Source organism: Triturus cristatus, chromosome 6 (assembly GCF_964204655.1).
Source record: "Triturus cristatus chromosome 6, aTriCri1.1, whole genome shotgun sequence".
NCBI lineage: Eukaryota > Metazoa > Chordata > Amphibia > Caudata > Salamandridae > Triturus > Triturus cristatus.
This window is the reverse complement of record NC_140589.1, coordinates 577,392,600-577,411,992: the sequence shown is the minus strand read 5'-3', so window position 1 is coordinate 577,411,992 and position 19,393 is coordinate 577,392,600.

The following is a 19,393-nucleotide window of genomic DNA, read 5'->3' as shown; positions in this document are numbered from 1 at the left end:
ACCATTGTGGTAAGGTCCTTCCCTCAGGTGGGGGTTCACTGCTCTGTGTGACACGGGGTTGCCTGCTGCAAATTCCCCCTTCCTGGAAAGGCAGTTCCACTTTCACATGAAAGCAGGCTAGATGGTGTGAATGCTGCCACTTTGTACAGGGGACTCAGTATGAACTAATCCGTAGATGATGCTCACTGCAAGACACTCAGTGCAGGTGCTTGAAGAGCAGAGAACTCACTCAACTAAGAGACTCTGTTCTTATAGATGATAAGCCAGCCAGCTAACCTGCTAGGTGTTCCTCCATGGTCTTTGCCACGGCTGGGAGTTGTGTAATTTTTTTCAGAAAGGTTCAGTCCTGCTTTTTTCAATAGAGGGTAAGTGCTCATTCCTTGGGAGGCTGAGGAACCTGTCCATCGGAGTGAGGCTCCAATTACTGATTGAATATGTTCCCCTATTCCAGGAGGGATGGCCTAAATAAGAAATGTACGACAGGGATCATCGGGGGAGCCTGACATCACACTACATAGGATAGCATTGACCTTAATTAGGCTAATTGGGGAAACCCTCTTGAGCCCAGATCTCAGCGTTTTAGCATGTGACACTTCCAAATTTGGTCTAGAAGATTTGGTTTGAGTTCCAGACTACTGTTAAGACAATCTCTGTGTAAACTCAAAGGAATTTTATCAGAGGGATCAGTAGTCTGTGTCTCACTCTTATCCAGCATTATTTATTGTGAACTCTCTCTTTCTGGGGTTGGGGCCATCCTGATTGTACTATCCTGTTAGGGTGAGACAGACTGACTAATTGTGAAACATGCCACAAAGAGTGGGGGAGGCTTTTCCATCCAATATAAACACTATTGTCTCCATAAGGCCTACACATTTTTAATACAGTGATTCGAGTCACATCCCTTTCAAATCTTTTTGTGTGTGATGGACTGAATTTCCATATTAAATTGCAAAATGAAAAATTCCTTTGGCCACTCCTCTGCTTTTTTGGAAACCTCCTCCACATGCGGTTTACAGCTGAGTGTTGGAAATTGATACACCCAGATTTTTTTAAATACTTGTATTCCTAATCAGTTGCCCTCCAAGGAGGAGTGACTTTCTTATGTGTATCTTTTGCTTTGGGCCCCATATCATGATTCTTGATTTGGACCTATTGATTTTGAGCTTCTTCATTTCACAATAGTGTTCCATAGCTCACACTTGGGCTTTTGCGTCCCAGCTTGTTGAATTCCAGGGCACATTTGGACAAGTCTAAATCATTTAGTACAAAAAGATGTAGGCCTCAGCCATAAATGATGACAGTCTAAGTCTAGTCTTATTCAAAAGCTCAATAGTATGGGTGTCGGTATTTGAGATTTCAGTGTCCCCCAGACTGGGATTTTGCATTGTAATTAGAGGATTTTAACCACTCTCGAGATGACATTTAATGCATGTCTTCAAATAAGTTTCAGTGTCACAATGGAATATATATATAATGAATAATGTACTGCGCTCTTGAGAAGCAGTGCTGATAAGTCTTCAGATAGAATGAAGTTGAATGCACTCACACAGTTCTCATGCAATTTCTGCTCCCAGTCAATCAATCAACTTGGATTTGTAGAGCACAACTAATCCGCCTTGAGGGTCTCCAAGCACTGAGTTCTTGCTGGGATCAGTCAAACAAGGCGGTACAAAATGGGGTGGTGATGGACGGAGCATCAGAACCAATCAAACACTCACACCCAGTCAACAGATCTGGGTTTGATCCATCACTGTTCTTTAGCCCACTCTGCCACCCCAGATCAGACATGGCCATATGCAAATCAGTCTGACCCTGTGCCTCATGGGAACAGTCCAGCCCGAACTGCCAAGCCATGCCTTCCCTGGACCGGAAACAAGCTTCCTAGGACCGGTTTCTGGCATTTCAGCCGTCTTCAGTCAGGCTTGCTTGAATCCAGAGGCAAAGTGAGCAAGGGACTCACGTCTGAGCATACCCTGCCAACTTATGGCGAACAAGGCGGTACAAAAGGGGGTGGTGATGGACGGAGCATCAGAACCAATCAAACACTCACACCCAGTCAACAGATCTGGGTTTGATCCATCACCGTTCTTTAGCCCACTCTGCAACCCCAGATCAGACATGGCCATATGCAAATCAGTCTGACCCTGTGCCTCATGGGAACAGTCCAGCCCGAACTGCCAAGCCATGCCTTCCCTGGACCGGAAACATGCTTCCTAGGACCGGTGTCTGGCATTTCAGCCGTCTTCAGCCATGCTTGCTTGAATCCAGTGGCAAAGTGAGCAAGGGACTCACGTCTGAGCATACCCTGCCAACTTATGGCGAACAAGGCGGTACAAAAGGGGGTGGTGATGGACGGAGCATCAGAACCAATCAAGCACTCACACCCAGTCAACAGATCTGGGTTTGATCCATCACCGTTCTTTAGCCCACTCTGCCACCCCAGGTCAGACATGGCCATATGCAAATCAGTCTGACCCTGTGCCTCATGGGAACAGTCCAGCCCAAACTGCCAAGCCATGCCTTCCCTGGACCGGAAACAAGCTTCCTAGGACCGGTTTCTGGCATTTCACCCGTCTTCAGCCAGGCTTGCTTGAATCCAGTGGCAAAGTGAGCAAGGGACTCACGTCTGAGCATTCCCTGCCAACTTATGGCGAACAAGGCGGTACAAAAGGGGGTGGTGATAGACGGAGCATCAGAACCAATCAAACACTCACACCCAGTCAACAGATCTGGGTTTGATCCATCACCGTTCTTTAGCCCACTCTGCCACTCCAGATCAGACATGGCCATATGCAAATCAGTCTGACCCTGTGCCTCATGGGAACAGTCCAGCAGAACTGCCAAGCCATGCCTTCCCTGGACCGGAAACAAGATTCCTAGGACCGGTTTCTGGCATTTCAGCTGTCTTCAGCCAGGCTTGCTTGAATCCAGTAGCAAAGTGAGCAAGGGACTCACGTCTGAGCATACCCTGCCAACTTATGGCGAACAAGGCGGTACAAAAGGGGGTGGTGATGGACGGAGCAGCAGAACCAATCAAACACTCACACCCAGTCAACAGATCTTGGTTTGATCCATCACCGTTCTTTAGCCCACTCTGCCACCCCAGATCAGACATGGCCATATGCAAATCAGTCTGACCCTGTGCCTCATGGGAACAGTCCAGCCCAAACTGCCAAGCCATGCCTTCCCTGGACCGGAAACAAGCTTCCTAGGACCGGTTTCTGGCATTTCAGCCGTCTTCAGCCAGGCTTGCTTGAATCCAGTGACAAAGTGAGCAAGATATTCACGTCTAAGCATACCCTGCCAACTTATGGCGAACAAGGCGGTACAAAAGGGGGTAGTGATGGACGGAGCATCAGAACCAATCAAACACTCACACCCAGTCAACAGATCTGGGTTTGATCCGTCACCGTTCTTTAACCCACTCTGCCAACCCAGATCAGACATGGCCATATGCAAATCAGTCTGACCCTGTGCCTCATGGGAACAGTCCAGCCCGAACTGCCAAGCCATGCCTTCCCTGGACCGGAAACAAGCTTCCTAGGACCGTTTTTTGGCATTTCAGCCGTCTTCAGCCAGGCTTGTTTGAATCCAGTGGCAAAGTGAGCAAGGGACTCACGTCTGAGCATACCCTGCCAACTTATGGTGAACAAGGCGGTACAAAAGGGGGTGGTGATGGACGGAGCATCAGAACCAATCAAACACTCACACCCAGTCAACAGATCTGGGTTTGATCCATCACCGTTCTTTAGCCCACTCTGCCACCCCAGATCAGACATGGCCATATGCAAATCAGTCTGACCCTGTGCCTCATGGGAACAGTCCAGCCCGAACTGCCAAGCCATGCCTTCCCGGGGCCGGAAACAAGCTTCCTAGGACCGGTTTCTGGCATTTCAGCCGTCTTCAGCCAGGCTTGTTTGAATCCAGTGGCAAAGTGAGCAAGGGACTCACGTCTGAGCATACCCTGCCAACTTATGGTAAACAAGGCGGTACAAAAGGGGGTGGTGATGGACAGAGCATCAGAACCAATCAAACACTCACACCCAGTCAACAGATCTGGGTTTGATCCATCACCATTCTTTAGCCCACTCTGCCAACCCAGATCAGACATGGCCATATGCAAATGAGTCTGACCCTGTGCCTCATGGGAACAGTCCAGCCCGAACTGCCAAGCCAGGCCTTCCCTGGACGGGAAACAAGCTTCCTAGGACAGGTTTCTGGCATTTCCGCCGTCTTCAGCCAGGCTGGCTTGAATCCAGAGGCGAAGTGAGCAAGGGACTCACGTCTGAGCATACCCTGCCAACTTATGGTGAACAAGGCGGTACAAAAGCGGGTGGTGATGGACGGAGCATCAGAACCAATCAAACACTCACACCCAGTCAACAGATCAGGGTTTGATCCATCACCGTTCTTTAGCCCACTCTGCCACCCCAGATCAGACATGGCCATGTGCAAATCAGTCTGACCCTGTGCCTCATGGGAACAGTCCAGCCCGAACTGCCAAGCCATGCCTTCCCTGGACCGGAAACATGCTTCCTAGGACCGGTTTCTGGCATTTCAGCCGTCTTCAGCCAGGCTTGCTTGAATCCAGTGGCAAAGTGAGCAAGGGACTCACGTCTGAGCATACCCTGCCAACTTATGTCGAACAAGGCGGTACAAAAGGGGGTGGTGATGGACGGAGCATCAGAACCAATCAAACACTCACACCCAGTCAACAGATCTGGGTTTGATCCATCACCGTTCTTTAGCCCACTCTGCCAACCCAGATCAGATATGGCCATATGCAAATCAGTCTGACCCTGTGCCTCATGGGAACAGTCCAGCCCGAACTGCCAAGCCATGCCTTCCCTTGACCGGAAACAAGCTTCCTAGGACCGGTTTCTGGCATTTCAGCCGTCTTCAGCCAGACTTGCTTGAATCCAGTGGCAAAGTGAGCAAGGAACTCACGTCTGAGCATACCCTGCCAACTTATGGCGAACAAGGCGGTACAAAAGGGGGTGGTGATGGACGGAGCATCAGAACCAATCAAACACTCACACCCAGTCAACAGATCTGGGTTTGATCCATCACCGTTCTTTAGCCCACTCTGCCACCCCAGATCAGACATGGCCATATGCAAATCAGTCTGACCCTGTGCCTCATGGGAACAGTCCAGCCCGAACTGCCAAGCCATGCCTTCCCTGGACCGGAAACAAGCTTCCTAGGACCGGTTTCTGGCATTTCAGCCGTCTTCAGTCAGGCTTGCTTGAATCCGGAGGCAAAGTGAGCAAGGGACTCACGTCTGAGCATACCCTGCCAACTTATGGCGAACAAGGCGGTACAAAAGGGGGTGGTGATGGACGAAGCATCAGAACCAATCAAACACTCACACCAAGTCAACAGATCTAGGTTTGATCCATCACCGTTCTTTAGCCCACTCTGCCACCCCAGATCAGACATGGCCATATGCAAATCAGTCTGACCCTGTGCCTCATTGGAACAGTCCAGCCCAAACTGCCAAGCAGTGCATTCCCTGGACCGGAAACAAGCTTCCTAGGACCAGTTTCTGGCATTTCAGCCGTCTTCAGCCTGGCTTGCTTGAATCCAGTGACAAAGTGAGCAAGGGACTCACGTCTGAGCATACCCTGCCAACTTATGGCGAACAAGGCAGTACAAAAGGGGGTGGTGATGGACGGAGCATCAGAACCAATCAAACACTCACACCCAGTAAACAGATCTGGGTTTGATCCATCACCGTTCTTTAGCCCACTCTGCCACCCCAGATCAGACATGGCCATATGCAAATAATAATAATAATAATAAAAGGGATCTCGTCATGCGCAAACATAGCCCAATGGGCGTCAAGGCGCCTAATTCCAAATCCAGCTCATAACAAAGCTCCTGCAGCTCAGCCTGTGTAAGCTCTGGAAAAGCACCAAGTTTTTAGGGCCTTTTTAAACAGCGCTAAAGAAGGCAAGGTCTTCAACTCTATCGGCAAGTTGTTCCAAAGTTGTGGAGCAACGACTGAAAAAGCCCTGGCTCCCCATCTGGCGAGCTTAAAGCGAGGGACAACAAGTTGAAATAGTCCCGAAGAGCGCAAACGCCTTGTAGGGTGGTAACGAGTAAGCAGAGAGCTGATAGCGCCTTTAGATTCATCCTCAAGTGCTCTATATGTCAAACACAGAATTTTAAAATAAATTCTGTGCTGAATAGGCAGCCAATGAAGGTCTCTCCTCGCAACAGTAGCAGAAGAAGCCCTGGAGAGATCCAGGACAAAACGTGCAGCAGCGTTCTGCACGATTTGCAGTCGGTGTATAAGGCCCTTGTTGGATTCCATGTAAAGAGAGTTGCAATAGTCCAACCTGGAACCAACAAGGGCGACTGCAATCTGCTTGCGAGCTTGAAGTGACAGATAGCTGTGAATTCTATTGAGCGTCCTGATCACGCCCCAGCAGGTCGAAACAGTCCGATTCACCTGTAAGGACATCGAGAGTGAAGTATCGAACATTACACCCAGATTTCTGGCAGATTGAGATGGAGTCGGGCAGATACCAAGTGAGGAGGGCCACCACTCACTCGACCAGATCTCTTGGTCCTTCCCAAAGATCAAAACCTCAGTCTTGTCGCCATTTAGCTTCAGGGAGTTGGTAACCATCCAGTCTGCAACAAGTTGCATGCAGGACCTGAAGCTAAAGGCAGATGTTATGACAGAGGATTGAGTTAGTGAGACCATGATCTGGGTGTCATCGGCGTATGATACCACCTCCATCCCCTGCGATCTTACTAGCCTAGCAAGGGGGGCCACGTAGATGTTGAACAGGGTCGGGCTTAGTGCCGACCCCTGTGGCACCCCACATTGCAAAGACTTTGCAGGGGAGAGGTGGTTGCCGAGCATCACTCTCTGTTCCCTATCAAGGAGAAAGGAATTAAGGAGACTCAGAGCCGAGCCAGTGACACCTGCCTCCCTAAGCCGAGATGTTAAAATGGCAGGAGACAGAGTGTCAAATGCGGCTGTGAGGTCCAATAGCACAAGAACAGTAGTTTGTCCAGCATCAACCTTGCGTCGGATGTTATCGACTACAGCGGTGAGGGCAGATTCTGTGCTGTGGTGTTTTCGAAATCCATGCTGGCTAATGTCAAGATACTCCGAGGCTTCAAGAAAAGAGGATAAATGGCGATTCAGGTGAGCTTCTAAAATTTTAGCGGGTGCAGGGAGCAGAGAAATAGGTCTAAAATTTTTCAAGAGGCCGGGATCAAGTGAAGGCTTCTTAAGGAGCGGCTTCACAATGGCCTTCTTCCATATTGATGGAAAAGTACCTTGAGCAATTGCCTTATTCATCACCTCAAGTAGGGGAGGAAGAAGGCTGTTCCTACACTCTTTTAGCTTTTTGAGAGGCAATGGATCTAGAGGAGAGGAGGATTTGATCTTATCCAAAAGAACATTCAGACCCTCCAGAGACATAGAGGGAAAGACAGAAAGGAGGCTGGGAGGAACCATATCCAGTGTCTCAGAAGAGCTTGTACCTGAAGGGAGATTTTCAGTCAAGGAGAGACGTTGTGCTTCCAGGGAAGTGTGAATATCTAAGATTTTAGTATAGAAAAAGTCTGCAATATCGTCACAAAGACGCTGAGAGCTGACTACAGGGTCTGGAAGTTGGAGGGAGCACAGCGAGTCAGCAATTTTAAAAAGCTCCCTAGAGGAGGTGAGTGAGCTGGTGAGGTTGGAGAAGTATTCCTGCTTCTCCATTATCACTTTCTGACCCTGTGCCTCATGGGAACAGTCCAGCCCGAACTGCCAAGCCATGCCTTCCCTGGACCGGAAACAAGCATCCTAGGACCGGTTTCTGATATTTCAGCCGTCTTCAGCCAGGCTTGCTTGAATCCAGTGGCAAAGTGAGCAAGGGACTCACGTCTGAGCATACCCTGCCAACTTATGGCGAACAAGGCAGTACAAAAGGGGGTGGTGATGGACGGAGCATCAGAACCAATCAAACACTCACACCCAGTCAACAGATCTGGGTTTGATCCATAACCATTCTTTAGCCCACTCTGCCACCCCAGATCAGACATGGCCATATGCAAATCAGTCTGACCCTGTGCCTCATGGGAACAGTCCAGCCCGAACTGCCAAGCCATGCCTTCCCTGGACCGGAAACATGCTTCCTAGGACCGGTTTCTGGCATTTCAGCCGTCTTCAGCCAGGCTTGCTTGAATCCAGTGGCAAAGTGAGCAAGGGACTCACATCTGAGCATACCCTGCCAACTTATGGCGAACAAGGCGGTACAAAAGGGGGTGGTGATGGACGGAGCATCAGAACCAATCAAACACTCACACCCAGTCAACAGATCTGGGTTTGATCCATCACCGTTCTTTAGCCCACTCTGCCACCCCAGATCAGACATGGCCATATGCAAATCAGTCTGACCCTGTGCCTCATGGGAACAGTCCAGCCCGAACTGCCAAGCCATGCCTTCCTTGGAACAGAAACATGCTTCCTAGGACCGGTTTCTGGCATTTCAGCCGTCTTCAGCCAGGCTTGCTTGAATCCAGTGGCAAAGTGAGCAAGGGACTCACGTTTGAGCATACCCTGCCAACTTATGGCGAACAAGGCGGTACAAAAGGGGGTGGTGATGGACGGAGCATCAGAACCAATCAAACACTCACACCCAGTCAACAGATCTGGGTTTGATCCATCACCGTTCTTTGGCCCACTCTGCCACCCCAGATCAGACATGGCCATATGCAAATCAGTCTGACCCTGTGCCTCATGGGAACAGTCCAGCCCGAACTGCCAAGCCATGCCTTCCCTGGACCGGAAACAAGCTTCCTAGGACCGGTTTCTGGCATTTCAGCCGTCTTCAGTCAGGCTTGCTTGAATCCAGAGGCAAAGTGAGCAAAGGACTCACGTCTGAGCATACCCTGCCAACTTATGGCGAACAAGGCGGTACTAAAGGGGGTGGTGATGGACGGAGCATCAGAACCAATCAAACACTCACACCCAGTCAACAGATCTAGGTTTGATCCATCACCGTTCTTTAGCCCACTCTGCCACCCCAGATCAGACATGGCCATATGCAAATCAGTCTGACCCTGTGCCTCATGGGAACAGTCCAGCCCGAACTGCCAAGCCATGCCTTCCCTGGACCGGAAACAAGCTTCCTAGGACCGGTTTCTGGCATTTCAGCCGTCTTCAGCCAGGCTTGCTTGAATCCAGTGGCAAAGTGAGCAAGCGACTCACATCTGAGCATACCCTGCCAACTTATGGCGAACAAGGCGGTACAAAAGGGGGTGGTGATGGACGGAGCATCAGAACCAATCAAACACTCACACCCAGTCAACAGATCTGGGTTTGATCCATCACCGTTCTTTAGCCCACTCTGCCACCCCAGATCAGACTTGGCCATATGCAAATCAGTCTGACCCTGTGCTTCATGGGAACAGTCCAGCCCGAACTGCCAAGCCATGCCTTCCTTGGACCAGAAACATGCTTCTTAGGACCGGTTTCTGGCATTTCAGCCGTCTTCAGCCAGGCTTGCTTGAATCCAGTGGCAAAGTGAGCAAGGGACTCACGTCTGAGCATACCCTGCCAACTTATGGCAAACAAGGCGGTACAAAAGGGGGTGGTGATGGACGGAGCATCAGAACCAATCAAACACTCACACCCAGTCAACAGATATGGGTTTGATCCATAACCATTCTTTAGCCCACTCTGCCACCCCAGATCAGACATGGCCATATGCAAATCAGTCTGACCCTGTGCCTCATGGGAACAGTCCAGCCCGAACTGCCAAGCCATGCCTTCCCTGGACCGGAAACAAGCTTCCTAGGACCGGTTTCTGGCATTTCAGCCGTCTTCAGCCAGGCTTGCTTGAATCCAGTGGCAAAGTGAGCAAGGGACTCACATCTGAGCATACCCTGCCAACTTATGGCGAACAAGGCGGTACAAAAGGGGGTGGTGATGGACGGAGCATCAGAACCAATCAAACACTCACACCCAGTCAACAGATCTGGGTTTGATCCATCACCGTTCTTTAGCCCACTCTGCCACCCCAGATCAGACATGGCCATATGCAAATCAGTCTGACCCTGTGCCTCATGGGAACAGTCCAGCCCGAACTGCCAAGCCATGCCTTCCTTGGACCGGAAACAAGCTTCCAAGGACCGGTTTCTGGCATTTCAGCCGTCTTCAGTCAGGCTTGCTTGAATCCAGAGGCAAAGTGAGCAAGGGACTCACGTCTGAGCATACCCTGCCAACTTATGGCGAACAAGGCGGTACAAAAGGGGGTGGTGATGGACGGAGCATCAGAACCAATCAAACACTCACACCCAGTCAACAGATCTGGGTTTGATCCATAACCATTCTTTAGCCCACTCTGCCACCCCAGATCAGACATGGCCATATGCAAATCAGTCTGACCCTGTGCCTCATGGGAACAGTCCAGCCCGAACTGCCAAGCCATGCCTTCCCTGGACCGGAAACAAGCTTCCTAGGACCGGTTTCTGGCATTTCAGCTGTCTTCAGCCAGGCTTGCTTGAATCCAGTAGCAAAGTGAGCAAGGTACTCACGTCTGAGCATACCCTGCCAACTTATGGCAAACAAGGCGGTTCAAAAGGGGGTGGTGATGGACGGAGCATCAGAACCAATCAAACACTCACACCCAGTCAACAGATCTGGGTTTGATACATCACCGTTCTTTAGCCCACTCTTCCACCCCAGATCAGACATGGCCATATGCAAATCAGTCTGACCCTGTGCCTCATGGGAACAGTTCAGCCCGAACTGCCAAGCCATGCCTTCCCGGGACCGGAAACAAGCTTCCTAGGACCCGTTTCTGGCATTTCAGCCGTCTTCAGCCAGGCTTGTTTCAATCCAGTGGCAAAGTGAGCAAGGGACTCACGTCTGAGCATACCCTGCCAACTTATGGTGAACAAGGCGGTACAAAAGGGGGTGGTGATGGACGGAGCATCAGAACCAATCAAACACTCACACCCAGTCAACAGATCTGGGTTTGATCCATCACCGTTCTTTAGCCCACTCTGCCACCCCAGATCAGACATGGCCATATGCAAATCAGTCTGACCCTGTGCCTCATGTGAACAGTCCAGCCCGAACTCTCAAGCCATGCCTTCCCTGGACCGGAAACAAGCTTCCTAGGACCGGTTTCTGGCATTTCAGCCGTCTTCAGCCAGGCTTGCTTGAATCCAGTGACAGAGTGAGCAAGGGACTCACGTCTGAGCATACCCTGCCAACTTATGGTGAACAAGGCGGTACAAAAGAGGGTGGTGATGGACGGAGCATCAGAACCAATCAAACACTCACACCCAGTCAACAGATCTGGGTTTGATCCATCACCGTTCTTTAGCCCACTCTGCCACCCCAGATCAGACATGGCCATATGCAAATCAGTCTGACCCTGTGCCTCATGGGAACAGTCCAGCCCGAACTGCCAAGCCATGCCTTCCCGGGGCCGGAAACAAGCTTCCTAGGACCGGTTTCTGGCATTTCAGCCGTCTTCAGCCAGGCTTGTTTGAATCCAGTGGCAAAGTGAGCAAGGGACTCACGTCTGAGCATACCCTGTCAACTTATGGCAAACAAGGCGGTACAAAAGGGGGTGGTGATGGACGGAGCATCAGAACCAATCAAACACTCACACCCAGTCAACAGATCTGGGTTTGATCCATCACCGTTCTTTAGCCCACTCTGCCACCCCAGATCAGACATGGCCATATGCAAATCAGTCTGACCCTGTGCCTCATGGGAACAGTCCAGCCCGAACTGCCAAGCCATGCCTTCCCTGGACCGGAAACATGCTTCCTAGGACCGGTTTCTGGCATTTCAGCCGTCTTCAGCCAGGCTTGCTTGAATCCAGTGGCAAAGTGAGCAAGGGACTCACGTCTGAGCATACCCTGCCAACTTATGGCGAACAAGGCGGTACAAAAGGGGGTGGTGATGGACGGAGCATCAGAACCAATCAAACACTCACACCCAGTCAACAGATCTGGGTTTGATCCATCACCGTTCTTTAGCCCACTCTGCCACCCCAGATCAGACATGGCCATATGCAAATCAGTCTGACCCTGTGCCTCATGGGAACAGTCCAGCCCGAACTACCAAGCCATGCCTTCCCTGGACCGGAAACAAGCTTCCTATGACCGGTTTCTGGCATTTCAGCCGTCTTCAGCCAGGCTTGCTTGAATCCAGTGGCAAAGTGAGCAAGGGACTCACGTCTGAGCATACCCTGCCAACTTATGGCGAACAAGGCGGTACAAAAGGGGGTGGTGATGGACGGAGCATCAGAACCAATCAAACACTCACACCCAGTCAACAGATCTGGGTTTGATTCATCACCGTTCTTTAGCCCAGTCTGCCACCCCAGATCAGACATGGCCATATGCAAATCAGTCTGACCCTGTGCCTCATGTGAACAGTCCAGCCCGAACTCTCAAGCCATGCCTTCCCTGGACCGGAAACAAGCTTCCTAGGACCGGTTTCTGGCATTTCAGCCGTCTTCAGCCAGGCTTGCTTGAATCCAGTGACAGAGTGAGCAAGGGACTCACGTCTGAGCATACCCTGCCAACTTATGGCGAACAAGGCAGTTCAAAAGGGGGTGGTGATGGACGGAGCATCAGAACCAATCAAACACTCACACCCAGTCAACAGATCTGGGTTTGATCCATCACCGTTCTTTAGCCCACTTTTCCACCCCAGATCAGACATGGCCATATGCAAATCAGTCTGACCCTGTGCCTCATGGGAACAGTCCAACCCGAACTGCCAAGCCATGCCTTCTCGGGACCGGAAACAAGCTTCCTAGGACCGGTTTCTGGCATTTCAGCCATCTTCAGCCAGGCTTGTTTGAATCCAGTGGCAAAATGAGCAAGGGACTCACGTCTGAGCATACCCTGCCAACTTATGGTGAACAAGGCGGTACAAAAGGGGGTGGTGATGGACGGAGCATTAGAACCAATCAAACACTCACACCCAGTCAACAGATCTGGGTTTGATCCATCACCGTTCTTTAGCCCACTCTGCCACCCCAGATCAGACATGGCCATATGCAAATCAGTCTGACCCTGTGCCTCATGGGAACAGTCCAGCCCGAACTGCCAAGCCATGCCTTCCCGGGGCCGGAAACAAGCTTCCTAGGACCGGTTTCTGGCATTTCAGCCGTCATCAGCCAGGCTTGTTTGAATCCAGTGGCAAAGTGAGCAAGGGACTCACGTCTGAGCATACCCTGCCAACTTATGGCAAACAAGGCGGTACAAAAGGGGGTGGTGATGGACGGAGCATCAGAACCAATCAAACACTCACACCCAGTCAACAGATCTGGGTTTGATCCATCACTGTTCTTTAGCCCAATCTGCCACCCCAGATCAGACATGGCCATATGCAAATCAGTCTGACCCTGTGCCTCATGGGAACAGTCCAGCCCGAACTGTCAAGCCATGCCTTCCCTGGACCGGAAACATGCTTCCTAGGACCGGTTTCTGCCATTTCAGCCGTCTTCAGCCAGGCTTGCTTGAATCCAGTGGCAAAGTGAGCAAGGGACTCACGTCTGAGCATACCCTGCCAACTTATGGCGAACAAGGCGGTACAAAAGGGGGTGGTGATGGACGGAGCATCAGAACCAATCAAACAGTCACTCCCAGTCAACAGATCTGGGTTTGATCCATCACCGTTCTTTAGCCCACTCTGCCACCCCAGATCAGACATGGCCATATGCAAATCAGTCTGACCCTGTGCCTCATGGGAACAGTCCAGCCCGAACTACCAAGCCATGCCTTCCCTGGACCGGAAACAAGCTTCCTAGGACCGGTTTCTGGCATTTCAGCCGTCTTAAGCCAGGCTTGCTTGAATCCAGTGGCAAAGTGAGCAAGGGACTCACGTCTGAGCATACCCTGCCAACTTATGGCGAACAAGGCGGTACAAAAGGGGGTGGTGATGGACGGAGCATCAGAACCAATCAAACACTCACACCCAGTCAACAGATCTGGGTTTGATCCATCACCGTTCTTTAGCCCACTCTGCCACCCCAGATCAGACATGGCCATATGCAAATCAGTCTGACCCTGTGCCTCATGGGAACAGTCCAGCCCGAACTCTCAAGCCATGCCTTCCCTGGACCGGAAACAAGCTTCCTAGGACCGGTTGCTGGCATTTCAGCCGTCTTCAGCCAGGCTTGCTTGAATCCAGTGACAGAGGGAGCAAGGGACTCACGTCTGAGCATACCCTGCCAACTTATGGCGAACAAGGCGGTTCAAAAGGGGGTGGTGATGGACGGAGCATCAGAACCAATCAAACACTCACACCCAGTCAACAGATCTGGGTTTGATACATCACCGTTCTTTAGCCCACTCTGCCACCCCAGATCAGACATGGCCATATGCAAATCAGTCTGACCCTGTGCCTCATGGGAACAGTTCAGCCCGAACTGCCAAGCCATGCCTTCCCTGGACCAGAAACAAGCTTCCTAGGACCGGTTTCTGGCATTTCACCCGTCTTCAGCCAGGCTTGCTTGAATCCAGTGGCAAAGTGAGCAAGGGACTCATGTCTGAGCATACCCTGCCAACTTATGGCAAACAAGGCGGTACAAAAAGGGGTGGTGATGGACGGAGCATCAGAACTAATCAAACACTCCCACCCTGTCAACAGATCTGGGTTTGATCCATCACCGTTCTTTAGCCCACTCAGCCACCCCAGATCAGACATGGCCATATGCAAATCAGTCTGACCCTGTGCCTCATGTGAACAGTCCAGCCCGAACTCTCAAGCCATGCCTTCCCTCTACCGGAAACAAGCTTCCTAGGACCGGTTTCTGGCATTTCAGCCGTCTTCAGCCAGGCTTGCTTGAATCCAGTGACAGAGTGAGCAAGGGACTCACGTCTGAGCATACCCTGCGAACTTACGGCGAACAAGGCGGTTCAAAAGGGGGTGGTGATGGACGGAGCATCAGAACCAATCAAACACTCACACTCAGTCAACAGATCTGGGTTTGATCCATCACCGTTCTTTAGCCCACTCTGCCACCCCAGATCAGACATGGCCATATGCAAATCAGTCTGACCCTGTGCCTCATGGGAACAGTCCAGCCCGAACTGCCAAGCCATGCCTTCCCGGGACCGGAAACAAGCTTCCTAGGACCGGTTTCTGGCATTTCAGCCGTCTTCAGCCAGGCTTGTTTGAATCCAGTGGCAAAATGAGCAAGGGACTCACGTCTGAGCATACCCTGCCAACTTATGGTGAACAAGGCGGTACAAAAGGGGGTGGTGATGGACGGAGCATCAGAACCAATCAAACACTCACACCCAGTCAACAGATCTGGGTTTGATCCATCACCGTTCTTTATCCCACTCTGCCACCCCAGATCAGACATGGCCATATGCAAATCAGTCTGACCCTGTGCCTCATGGGAACAGTCCAGCCCGAACTGCCAAGCCATGCCTTCCCGGGGCCGGAAACAAGCTTCCTAGGACCGGTTTCTGGCATTTCAGCCGTCTTCAGCCAGGCTTGTTTGAATCCAGTGGCAAAGTGAGCAAGGGACTCACGTCTGAGCATACCCTGCCGACTTATGGCAAACAAGGCGGTACAAAAGGGGGTGGTGATGGACGGAGCATCAGAACCAATCAAACACTCACACCCAGTCAACAGATCTGGGTTTGATCCATCACCGTTCTTTAGCCCACTCTGCCACCCCAGATCAGACATGGCCATATGCAAATCAGTCTGACCCTGTGCCTCATGGGAATAGTCCAGCCCGAACTGCCAAGCCATGCCTTCCCTGGACCGGAAACATGCTTCCATGGACCGGTTTCTGGCATTTCAGCCGTCTTCAGCCAGGCTTGCTTGAATCCAGTGGCAAAGTGAGCAAGGGACTCACATCTGAGCATACCCTGCCAACTTATGGCGAACAAGGCGGTACAAAAGGGGGTGGTGATGGACGGAGCATCAGAACCAATCAAACACTCACACCCAGTCAACAGATCTGGGTTTGATCCATCACCCCGTCTTTAGCCCACTCTGCCACCCCAGATCAGATATGGCCATATGCAAATCAGTCTGACCCTGTGCCTCATGGGAACAGTCCAGCCCGAACTGCCTAGGCCTAGGCCCGTTCAAGGAATAGCTTCTCCCTGAACAAAGCGCAGCCCTTGGGGAGAAGGGTGGTTGGGATAAAATCATTTTTTTTAAAAGAGACTTGCAGAACTGAGTCCCATCAGCAACTATGTGACACAGCATTAACTGGAGACCCTCTGAATATGCTAGGTAAATGTGCGCAGGAACAACAAAAATGCACAGCGCAATCACCTTTAGAGAAAGAATGGCAAACTGGCTTGATATGGCCCAATCCATTTGTTATCAAAGAGTCTTTTCCCTCCCCAACTGCATGGCATATGCCCAAATTCGAGAGGAGTTCTGCTTGGGCTCGCTGCACTGGGTACGCAAAACCACATTTTTAATATAATGTGTGAAAGCCAAACAAGCAAAAGAAAACACGCTACTACCCTACACTCCCGCAATGCCCCTAAATTCAGTATTTAGCAGAACCCTGTCACCAGAGAATCAGATCCTGCCGACCAAATGAAGGAGAAGGACTGAAGAGCCGCAAAAAAGCAAAAACTGTGGAAGAAGCAACTGACTAGGTGCCAACCCGGCCGGACTGTCTACTGTTCCTGACGATTGCTCCAAAGGTGACTCATCCTGCAAGCTGCTGTGCCTTCAAATGCTTGGGAGGACTGACAACTCTTCTGCCAAGACTCAGGAACTCCAGTTGGGCAGCGAAGCTGCTACCCTGCTTTCTGCAGGCATCCAAAGAGACCTGAGAGGACTCCGGACCGCCAAATCCCGACACCGTAAAGCACCACTGCACCCGTGCCACCTAGCCGAAGCTGAAGTGGGCCAATGGTATCAGCGTAGTCCCCTGGCCCTCCAGAGACAAAGCTCACCCTGGACTTGCCCACTGTGGACTTCTCAATGCCGCCTGCAGCCCTTGTTTTTAGGACCCCTCTACCGCGAGTGCTCCCGGTGACAAAAATCAGACACCTGAAGACACCTCTGCACCGATCACTCCTGGCCTGTGGAGAAGAAGACAAAAGTTGTCCCCAAGCATTGTGTGAGCTGAACACCTCTTGTTGTTCATAAAGATAAAAAGAAAAAAAGGAAGGTGCACTCTGTCATAAGTCTTTATAAAAGCAACACCAATATTTGGAAATAATTTTCTTCCTTTATTCGTAGTCTTCAATAAGAAAATAGGCACACAGCCAACGCGTTTCGTTCCCCTAAGCCTTGGGAACTTCGTCAGGGCTGCAACAATTTATAAAAACAACCACATAAATATACATAAAAAATACATTTATAAGTGACAGTATAAGACAATAAACATAAATGACAATGATAAGGTATCTGAAAAAAACATAACAATTCAAACAATAAAAAGAAGCAGAAAACTTAACAGACTCAGAATTGGCACATTACAAAACATGACAAAAATAACAATCTTGATCAAAGTATGATTTTAAGATCAACCAACACGTACATTATGTGACATCCAAAGACTGGAGAAAATGAGAAAATGAGAAAAGGGGTGAGAAGAACAACCAAAATTGAATAAAAATTATGAAAATGAATTCAAGACCAGGTAAAGAAGGAGATCACCAGAGATTGCCATAGAACATATGTCCAAGAAATATATATCCTGTCCTATCTGTGTTCAATGTCTTCAATAAGCCACACTGAAATGTGGAAATTAAGCATCAGAGCTTCAAAATACCAAGATTAAAAAGATATAAACAAAAACAAAGAAAGGAAAGAATAGAAAGAATCAGAATCAAAAATTAATAAGGAATATACCAAAGAACACCTCAAAGGCGGGTAAGTGCAAAATGATAGAAACACCCCCATAAAAAATAAAATAATAATAACAAGTGAGCTCGTGAGCTAGAAGCATCATCAAGGGCAAGAAGTTTGCAATAAAGGTCAATTATAACTCTTCCTTACCTTCCTATAGATGTAAGAAAAAGTCAATAAGACCCAAATACGGATAGTGTCATCAATACGGAAAGTAGAGTCTAAAATAGTTGCTCAAGAACACCAGTGTATACGGGTTCTAAAGAGAAAAATTTAAGAAGTAAAAGAAAGAATAAACACCCAAATCCTAGGCAAGCAAAGAAGCTGGTGTGGTAACACAGGCAATGCAAGCGTAGGTTATTATTACCGCAAGACGCCAACATTTTTTACTCTCTCTCCTTTTTTCTTAAGTCACAATAGTACACCCAAAACATAAAAATAGTCTACAACCAATAACTATAAAATATCATAAGCGCTGTCCAGAAATACGTTCGTACCACTAGGCATATTGAAGGCAAAGGTTTCAGTGTTTAAACAATGTCGTCATGTGGTAGATCGGCACAATGCAGCAATATTGAATAATACAAAGGTTTACTTGTAAATCAAGAAACCACGTAAAAGATGCTAAAATCTATTTGCATATTGAAATAGATGCGGATAAGACCAATATATGGGCCCCTGCATTTGCGCTACACAAAAATAGAGATAAAAATGAAAAGGCGTCCTAAAAGGGTTTCTCCCCTTAAAAGATATATGTATGAAGGTATTACCGCCAATAAGGCACTACTTCAAGGTAATAACCTTGAACAAAGCTGAAAGATCTCCTACAGTATCTGTTAACAGAAAATGAAAGTTGTAAAACCAAAAACGAAAATATTACTTAAATATAACCCACAACAACGATACACAGAGCCCTGCAGTGTACCTATATATATATGGATATTCGCAGGGCGGCGCATACCTGAAAAGTTTTCTCTAGCCAAGGCGCAGTATGATAGCTGTTAACCTCAAATTCGGCAAGAGAGGCCATCGGTCTTGCTTCCGCGTTTAAAAGACCCATCAGGAGAACACGTGACCGCATTCGTCATCGTGATCAGTTGAACAGACATAGAGAAAGGTAAACTCCACAACTTTGCCTGCATGGCGGCCATATTGGAATGTAATCATTCAACCATAAACAGACCTCAAAGGTGCATGGTACCACCATATATTAGAGTTCCAATTAAATCAAAAGAAAAAATATATACAAGAACAACAATGTCTATAATAATGATGACTTCCACAGGGAGAAATAGACGATTAACATAGCCGAAAATGACCAGCCAAATTCGACTATCATAAGAAAAAGGAAGAGAATAATTTATATGTGAGAACGAAAGCCTATATAGTAATGAGCTCATAAATAGTAACAAGACCATAGAATAAATGGCCACTTAAATCACCGAAATATTAGGTGTGTACATATGCCATTGGTAATGTAAATACCCGTAACTACTATCACGACCTGATTTAAACGCCAGCTCGAGTATTCATCTGAGGCGGAATGGACCACTACTAGCCCAGATATTA